The sequence below is a fragment of the Triticum urartu genome, chromosome 6 (assembly GCF_003073215.2).
Source record: "Triticum urartu cultivar G1812 chromosome 6, Tu2.1, whole genome shotgun sequence".
Lineage (NCBI taxonomy): Eukaryota > Viridiplantae > Streptophyta > Magnoliopsida > Poales > Poaceae > Triticum > Triticum urartu.
Genome location: NC_053027.1, coordinates 339,858,218 through 339,868,654, shown reverse-complemented (window position 1 = coordinate 339,868,654; position 10,437 = coordinate 339,858,218).

Sequence of the window (10,437 nt, the reverse complement as noted above, 5' to 3'; positions counted from 1 at the left end):
TTACGGAAGAAAAAGCGGTTCCCAAGTTGGTAATAATATCCTCAAGTTTATCGATCCTACACTACTGGAATCAGCTACTTTGCCATCTGCCAGCTCTTTGCCGTCTGCTAGCAGACGGCAAAGAAGGTCTTCGCCATCAGCTACGAAAAAGCAGACGACAAAGAACTGGCAGACGGCAAAACAGGCCTTTGCCGTCTGCCATCTCCTTGTCGTCAGCTGGCTGACGGCAAAGAGAGAGGTGGCCCCCACTAACGAGCCAATTAGAAAAAACTTAACGCCCCCCTCTTTGCCGTCTGCTAGCAGACGTCAAAGAGAGAAAAAGGCGGACGACAAAGACGCGGCGGACGGCAAAGGCTAGCCTAACTAATGGCCCCCACCCCCCGTGCGTTACTCTCTCTTCTCTCCCTCTCTCCTCCCCGACGCCCCGCCACCAGATCCACCAACCTCCGCCCCCGCCGCCACCCCCGCCACCCGGCGCCGCCCCCGCTTGCCCCGTCGCCCCACCACCCCTCCGCCTCCACCCCATCCGCCGACTCCCCGTCGCCCCGCCACCCGCCGCCCGGCGCCTCCCCCGCCACCGCCCTCACTTGCCCCATCGCCACACCACCCCGCCGCCCCCATCCTACCCGCCGACGCCCCGGCGCGCCACCCCGACGCCGGCCCGCCCGCCCCGGCCACTGCCCCGACCGTCCTACTGCCCCGGCGCGCCGTCGCGTCGCCGGCCCGCCCGCCCCACTGCCCCGACCGTCCCATTGCTCCGGTGAGGGACACAATCTTTTTTCTTCTTTTGTTTTTTCATTTTTTGCGGTTTAATTGTTAGTGCTAGATATGTGTTAGTGTTAGTGTTAGAAAATAATTAGAAGAAGTAGAAGTAGAAGAAGTAGAAGAAGAAGAAAAGAAAAGAAGTAGAAAAAGGATGAAAAAAGAAGAAGAAGAAAAGAAGTAGAAGAAGAAGAAAGGAAGAAAAGAAGTAGAAAAAAGATGAAAAAAGAAGAAGAAGAAAAGAAGTAGAAGAAGTAGAAGAAGAAGAAAAGAAGAAACGAAAAGAAGTAAAAGAAGTAGAAAAAAGATGAAAGAAGAAGAAGAAGAAAGGAAAGAAGAAGAAGAAGAGAAAGAAAGAAGAAGGATAGAAGGAAACACCCCGACCCCCTGACCCCCCTGACCCCGACACCCAGACCCCGACACCACACCCCGATACCCCGACCCCCTGACCCCTGACCCCGACACCCTGACCCGCACCCACACCCCGCCCGACCCGAACACCGACCCCGACACCCGCCCGACACCACACTGCCGACACCCGACCCCGACACGTACACCTCCCCCGACTCCCTCCTCGCCGCCCGAACCACACCCGCCACGGCACCCCGACCCCGACACGCACCCCCCGAAGCCCGACCCGACACCCCGACCGACCCCGAGCCCACCGACACCCCGACCCCGGCACCACACCCCGACACCCCAACCCCGACACCACACCCCGACACCCGACCCCTGACCCGACACCCCGACCCCGACACGACACCCCGACCCCCCGACCCCGAAACAGCACCCCGACCCCGACACGGCACCCCGACACCGACAGGACACCCCGACCACCCGACACCTCCCGAAAAGGTGTTCTTTGGCCTTCCAGAGGCCGACGGGGTCATATATTTGTGAATTATTAGTTAGGTCATATATTTTTCGATTTTGTTATGAAAAACATCATATATAATTGTGTTGATCGGGTAGATTTAAATGTGCAGTTGTTTCATCGCTGCGAGGTTTGGTGTTCGACGACCTCGCCGTGCGTTTGACGAGCTCTGCCCCTTCGTTCGTGGGTGAGCACAAATGACATGTCCTCCTCCCCCATTAATTATTTGCTCTGTTCGGTGTTCGTGCCGATGAAACTTGATAGCTAGCTATATATGTGTCTTGAATCATCAGTATGCGTAACCAATATGTGTCTCCCGTTCGAAAGCGTCATAGTTATAAATATGCATGCATTTGCATATTTATAACCTTGATTCTTTCGAATTGTCCAACGCTATCCATGGACAGCCCGAGTATGTGTAGATTGGGTTCGTTTTCCCATATGCTTTGCTCCGGATCCGACGCATATATTTCGTCAGTGCCTCCCCTGTTGTTCTCCGGGTACACATCCTCTCTGTTTATTGCAGAGACGTGTATCAGGAGAACAGCGGGGAGGTGCTGCCGAAATTTTGCGTCGGATCCGGAGCATAGCATGGGAAAATGAACCCAATCTACACATACTCGGGTGGGATTAGGACCTATCATTACCTATTAGAGTGTAGGTTGCATGGACGTAATAAAATTGACAAAGTAGATCAACTGATGAATATATACATGGTGAATTACATATATAATTGTTGTGTGTCCAGTAGCTCTGAAAGTCAAGATGAGTGATCGTGCGTGGATGTATACCGGTCACACTGGTCAGAACAAATGGAGCGCTGAATGGTTCACAAAAACCAAGGGGTTTGTGCAAGCCGCATTTGCAAATGGCCAGAGAAAACCTGGTGCCCCTGTTTCCGGTGCGGCAATTGGGAAAAAGAGGACAGAGGCTGAAATGGGCAAACACCTGCAGAAGAGTGGTTTTACGCCCGATTATACGGTGTGGACATTTCATGGTGAGTCTGCCCAACGTGACCGAGCTGAGGTGGATCGTCGTCGCACCGACGAGCATGGTACCGGGATGGAAAACATGGTGCAAGACTATGATGATGCTCGGGATTCGGACGAGGAGATGGAGGAATCTGCAAAGGCCTTCAATGAAATGTTGGAGTCTTCAAAACGTCCGCTCCACGAGCACACTGAGCTTTGTTAGTTGGATGCCATCTCACAAGTAATGGCTCTGAAGGCTCAGTTCAACTTGGGCAGAGAATGCTATGACGCAATTATGACAGTATTTGGACGCTTTCTACCCAAAGGCCATGTAATGCCTGCAAACCTGTACCAGTCGGACAAAATCCTCCGTGCACTGAAGATGCCCTATGAGAAGATACATGCCTGTGAGAAAGGATGTGCCTTATTTAGGCTTGACTATGCGGACTTGAACTATTGTCCCATTTGCAAGTCTTCCAGGTATATTGTGGTAGACAACGGTATGGGTGAGAAGACACAGACCAAAATCCCCGTTAGTGTTCTTCGGTATATGCCAATCGTACCAAGACTTCAACGTCTTTTCATGGTCGAAGAGACGGCCAGACAGATGACATGGCACAAAACAGGCAAAAGAACCGAACTAGATGCAGATGGGAATCTGATGATGGTACACACATCGGATGGTGTTGCGTGGAAAAAGTTTGATGAATTACATGCTGACAAAGCGGCAGATCCGAGGCATCCTCGAGTCGGCATCAGCACGGATGGGTTCAGTGTGTTTGGTATGACGGCAGCCCAATACAGTTGTTGGCCCGTATTTGTCTTTCCACTCAATCTCCCCCCGGACAGATTATGCAAAGAAAGAACATTTTCCTGACGTTGATAATTCCAGGACCCAACTATCCGGGGAAAAATATGAATGTGTACATGCAGCCGCTTAAGGACGAATTGCAAGAAGCCTGGGATAATGGGTTCAAGACATACGACGCCTTTAGCAAACGGAACTTCATAATGCGTGTCTGGTACATGTACTCGACGCATGACTTGCGCGTATGCGCTATTCGTTGGCTGGTGTGTGCATGGAAGGTTCCCGTGCCCCACATGCAAGGGAGCTCTTGAGTTTCGTTGGCTTCAGGCCGGTCGCAAGTTTTCTTGCTTCGACATGCATAGACAGTTCCTGGATCCTCGCCATAAGTTCAGGAAAGACAAGAAGAACTTCATCAGAGGTAGAGTTGTCAAAAACTCTGCACCACCTGCGTTGACAGGCCAACAGACCCTGGATCAGTTAAACGCTCTCGAGCCAGATCCAGAGCGTCCAGGGTACTTCAAGGGGTATAATTCTAAGCACGCTGGACTCACAAAACATGCTTATGGGATCTGCCTTACTTCAAAGACCTCCTTTGCCCACACAACATCGACGTGATGCACACTGAGAAGAATATCGCCGAGGCACTTTTTGGTACATTGTTCGGCATAGATGGGAAGTCAAAGGATAATACTAAGGCTAGAGTCGATCTGGAGGCGCTATGTGATAGGCCGTTACAAAACATGAAAGAACCGAAAGGAAAGCAGAACTGGACGAAGCCAAAGGCATGGTTCAATCTTGGAAGGCCAGCTATGAGGGAAATTATCTTGTGGGTGAAAATGCAGTTGATGTTCCCCGATGGGTATGCAGCGAATCTAAAGAGGAGAGCGAGTCTTGATAAATTGAAGATATTTGGTCTCAAGAGTCATGATTGGCACATATGGATTGAGCGGGTAATGCCGGTGATGTTGCGTGGCTTCATCCCTGAGGATGAATGGCTAGTACTGGCAGAACTCAGCTATTTCTTCCGTGTTCTTTGTGCGAAAGAACTATTGCCTGGCGTGCTAGAAGAAATGGAAGAGTTGGTGCCGGAGTTGATCTGCAAGTTAGAGAAGATCTTTCCACCGGGCTTCTTTAATCCAATGCAGCATTTGATTTTGCATCTCCCGACCGAGGCAAGATTGGGGGGGGGCATGCAAAATCGTTGGTGCTACCCAACTGAGAGGATGCAGAAGACGCTTCGAGAAAAATGTAAAAATAAGCGTAGAATTGAAGCATCGATGGCTGAGACATTCATCACTGAGGAGGCGGCAAACTTCGTGACAGCACACTACGAAGCCAAAAATCATCATTTGCATAATCTGAAGCCTCGGTACAATGCTGACGACCCTAAAAAGGGTGGATCCAACCTCAGCCTATTCAAAGGGAATCTCGCACCAGCCAGTGTTTCAAATTCAGTATCTTTGGATAATGAAGAATGGCGAACCATTTCGTTGTATATCTTCAATAACCTGATAGAAGTGCGGCCGTACATCAAGTAAGTTCTTGTTACATTGTTTCGCAACTTCTATTTCCTTTGAACTGCTCTTATTCCTGGATATTTCATACAGTCGATACGTCGCCATATTCTCATATGGAGCGGTGATCCAAAAGGATTCCGTCGAAGAGTATGAGCTTCTCGCAAAGCAAGGAGGCGGCTATCCCGGTTTCATCTCTTGGTTCAAACAAACTGTAATTTCTATTAGACAATTTCATTTCATTCGCTAGTTTGTGCGTAATGCGACAATCCTTTCATATTAAACTTGTAGGCCAATTCAGAGTCTATGGATGCCGAATTGAGACAAGTCGCTAATGGTTTTGACTATAAGGTCCATTCATTTGACAAATACGACATCAACGGGTATCGCTAAAATGACCCATTTTACTTTATTTAGCTTATAAATGATCCAGTTTATCCAAGTTAGCTCTAAAATGACCCATTTTACCTAGATTAGCTCCTAAATGATCCATTTTACCTACGTTAGCTTTAAAATGACCCATTTCACCTAGGTTAGCTCCAAAATGACCCATCTTACCTAGGTTAGCTCCAAAATGACCCATCACACCTAGGTTAGCTCTAAAATGATGCTTTTTACTAAGTTAGCTCATAAACGATCCATTTCAACTAAGTTATCTCATAAACGATCCATTTCACCTAAGTTAGCTAAAAAGCGATCCATTTCACCTAAATTAGCTTTTAAACGATCCATTTCACCTAAGTTAGCTCAAAAACGATCCATTTCACCTTAGTTAGCTCAAAAACGATCCATTTCACCTTAGTTAGCTCATAAACGACCCATTTCAACTAAGTTAACTCATAAATGATCCATTTCACCTAAGTTAGCTCAAAACGATCCATTTCAACTTAGTTAGCTAAAAACGATCCATTTCACCTTAGTTAGCTCATAAACGACCCATTTCAACTAAGTTAGCTCATAAATGAACCATTTCACCTTAGTTAGCTCATAAACGACCCAGTTCAACTTAGTTAGCTCATATATGATCCATTTCACCTAAGTTAGCTCATAAATGACATATACTTCTTGTTCTAGTCTTCTTCTTGTTCTAGTCTTCTTCTTCCAGTCACCTATTTCTAACTTTCTTATTTGCCATTTTGAAGATTTCATTCACTTCATGGAAGCTAGCTTGCTATGATGGAGTGCTTGTTTTTTCTTTCATTCTCTTCAAGTGTTCTTCTAGCTTGCTATGATGGAACTTGCTACCTTGATGAAACTTTGCATTGTAATATGTATGGATGGAACAATGTGTATGTGCAACTTGATGGAACTTGCTTATGTATGAATGGATGAAACTTATGTGCTGGATATGTGATATGTTTGCTGTTAAATAGCCCTGTGAAATATATCTATATATGTGATATATATTTGCTGTGAAAATTGTTGGATTAAAAAAAACATAAAAAGAGCTAATATGCAGGCTCTTTGCCGTCAGCCACCGATGATAATGGGCTCTTTGCCGTCCGTGACAGACGACAAAGAAGCCACATGGCAGCCAACTGTGCTTCCTGGGAGCTGACCCATTTGGTCAGTTTGCCTACAGTGGCTGACGGCAAAGGCATGACAAATTTTGCCGTCAGCGGCGGATGACAAAGGCCTGCCGTGTAGTGACGTCTAGCTGACATCATTCGGCGGATGACAAAGGCAGGACAAATTTTGCCGTCAGCGGCGGACAGCAAAGGCCTGCCGTTAGCCACCTAACGGACTAAAAACGCATTTTTTGCCGTCTGCTTTCTTTGCCGTCTGCTGCTGATGGCAAAGGCCCCTTTGCCGTCAGCCGCCTAAAGCAGACAACAAAGTAGCTCTTTGCCGGACCTTACTTTGCCGGAGCCTTTTGCCGTCCGCGGCAGACGGCAAAGACCTTTGCCGTCCGCCGTTCATGCCTTTGTCGTCCGTCGTGGCAGACGGCAAAGTAGCTGATTCGTGTAGTGCTAGTGGAATCGTGATTTATTTTCTCATTAACTATGGGTTCCTTCTCTTTAATATTTTTCAAAGTGACTCCTACTTTAGATCCATATTGAGAAATTTGGTTGTGGATCTTTTTATCGAAATTTTCAATTAACTCTACGGTAGCAACCTTATTTTCAATAATTTCGAGCCTTTGCATTACATCCTCCAAAGTTAATACAGTTCCATTAACCAAAAGAGGGGGTGAGCCAAACAAATCTATCATAGCATTATAAGAATCAAAAGTATGGCTACCCAAGAAGTTCCCTCCGGTAATAGTATCAAGGACATATCTGTGCCAAGGAGTAACACCTACATAAAAATTGTGAAGAAGAACGGAAGTAGATTGCTTCCTGGTAGATCTATTTTGAGCATTGCAAATTCTATACCAAGCGTCTTTTAGATTTTCTCCCTCCCTTTGCTTAAAATTTAGAATTTCATTCTCGGGAGACAATGGAGAAGATAAGGGACTAGCCATAACGACAAGCAAATGGAAAAGAGGCGAATGGAAAAAGGGAGGGAGGATAGAGAGAGAGGGCGAATAAAACGACAAAGGTGAAGTGGGGGAGAGAAAACGAGAGGCAAATGGCAAATAATGTAATGCAGGAGATAAGGATTGTGATGGGTACTTGGTATATTGACTTTTGCGTAGACTCCCCTGCAACGGTGCCAGAAGTCCTTCTTGCTACCTCTTGAGTACTGCGTTGGTTTTCCCTTGAAGAGTAAAGGGTGATGCAGCAAATTAGCGTAAGTATTTCCCTCAGTTTTTGAGAACCAAGGTATCAATCCAGTAGGAGGCTATGCGCGAGTCCCTCGTACCTGCACAAAGCAAATAACTCCTCGCAACCAACGCGATAAGGGGTTGTCAATCCCTTCACGGTCACTTATGAGAGTGAGATCTGATAGATATGATAAGATAATATTTTTGGTATTTTTGTGATAAAGATGCAAAGTAATAAAAGAAAAGTAAAAAGCAAAGGAAATAACTAAGTATTGGAAGATTAATATGATGAAGATAGACCCGAGGGCCATAGGTTTCACTAGTGGCTTCTCTCAAGAGCATAGGTATTTTACGGTGGGTGAACGAATTACTGTTGAGCAATTTACAGAATTGAGCATAGTTATGAGAATATCTAGGTATGATCATGTATATAGGCATCACGTCCGAGACAAGTAGACCGACTCCTGCCTGCATCTACTACTATTACTCCACTCATCGACCGGTATCCAGCATGCATCTAGAGTATTAAGTTCATGAAAACAGAGTAACGCCTTAAGCAAGATGACATGATGTAGAGGGATAAATTCATGCAATATGATAAAAAAAACCCATCTTGTTATCCTCGATGGCAACAATACAATACGTGCCTTGCTGCCCCTACTGTCACTGGGAAAGGACACCACAAGATTGAACCCAAAGCTAAGCACTTCTCCCATTGCAAGAAAGATCAATCTAGTAGGCCAAACCAAACTGATAATTCGAAGAGACTTGTAAAGATAACCAATCATACATAAAAGAATTCAGAGAAGATTCAAATATTGTTCATAGATAATCTTGATCATAAACCCACAATTCATCGGTCTCAACAAACACACCGCAAAAAGAAGATTACATCGAATAGATCTCCACAAGAGAGGGGGAGAACATTGTATTGAGATCCAAAAAGAGAGAAGAAGTCATGTAGCTAATAACTATGGACCCGAAGGTCTGAGGTAAACTACTCACACTTCATCGGAGGGGCTATGGTGTTGATGTAGAAGCCCTCTAGCGGAGCTCCGGAACAGGCCCCAAGATGGGATCTCGTGGATACAGAAAGTTACGGCGGTGGAATTAGGGTTTTGGCTCCTTCTCTGATCGTTTGGGGTACGTAGGTATATATAGGAGGAAGGAGTACGTCAGTGGCGCAACAGGGGGCCCACGAGGGTGGAGGGCACGCCTGGGGGGGGGAGGGTAGGCGCGCCCCTACCTCATGGCCTCCTCCTTTGTTTCTTGATGTAGGGTCCAAGTGTCCTGGATCATGTTCGGTGAGAAAATCACGTTCCCGAAGGTTTCATTCCGTTTGGACTCCGTTTGATATTCCTTTTCTTCGAAACCCTAAAATAGGCAAAAAAACAACAGTTCTGGGCTGGGCCTCCGGTTAATAGGTTAGTCCCAAAAATAATATAAAAGTGGATAATAAAGCCAAATAATGTCCAAAATAGTAGATAATATAGCATGGAGCAATCAAAAATTATAGATACGTTGGAGACGTATCAATATGCATCGCAATTAAAGTATCATCCTAAAAGTTTAATTGAATGGTATGTGGAACAAATGAATCAACCAATGCAAATGTCATAGGGGGAGAGAATGTACCAAGTCTTGTTGGGAAAAATCATTGAACAACAAGTGGGAATGCCCGGCGCCGGCCGTGCCCGATGTTGTCCGGTGACTTTGGAGTTGCAGCGAGGGGGCCATCATGGCGCTGGCGTCTTCCGAAAAGCTATTCGGGATGCCCAGACACTGGGAGGCCAGATGAAAGTGCAATCTTGCCCTTGATCTTATTTTAATGTTGATGACAGTATACATATAGGGGACTAACAATGTTTGTCAAGTATATCTTACGTCTTAGTCCCCTTAGGATTGTGTGTGTGGATCATGACTACAGACATACATATCTTGCTCAAGAACGAAGAAACAAGACTACTAGCTTAGGCCTTTTATGTTTGATCTTGAGTATAGGGACCCCGCACCATTAAGAGGGGAACATGGGGTATCACAAAGGACTTGCTCAATAATATTCTTCCCACTCATCATCTGATCTTTGTCTATCTCAGACGACCGATAGTTGTCGGACGACCGGTATCCACCGGACGTCCGGCACTTCCTACACAGAGCCAAAACGTCGGATTTCTGGTCTCCTCCGGAAATCGGGTCTATACGTAACAAAGCCAAAACACCAGTCATCCAGTCCCTTTCGGACGTCCGGTACCCCGGACAACCGACGTACACCAGAAATCCGGTACTCACTATCCCGAGCCAAAATGTCAGACAGCCGGTCTTTTCTGGACGCCCGGTACCATTCAAACAGAAAGTATATGTCGAATGTCCAGTATTATGTCGGTTGTCCGGTGTCTGCCAAGGCCTCAGACGACCAGTAAGCCTCGGGCATCCAGCAGCTGCTGCACTCAAGTGGCGCCAACGGGCACTTATTGAGGGATACTATAAATACCTCTCTCCTATACCATGAGAGCTTTGACCATTCACTTTGAGCATCCCCAAGAACACATTTCTCTCTCTCTCTCTCTCTCACACACACACACACTCATACACCAAATCTTAGACCCCGAAGGGATTTGAGGGCATTTGTGAGAAGTTGTCCAATCAAGTGATAGATCCACTTCTTCCCCTTCTTTGCATCAAAGGAATTTGAGACTTGAGCAAGTCTTGAGCTTTTCCCTGTCGTTCTTGTTACTCTTGGAGGTTGGAGACTCCTAGGCGATAGGAGTTCTTCGGAGAGGAATCGACCATTGTGATTACCC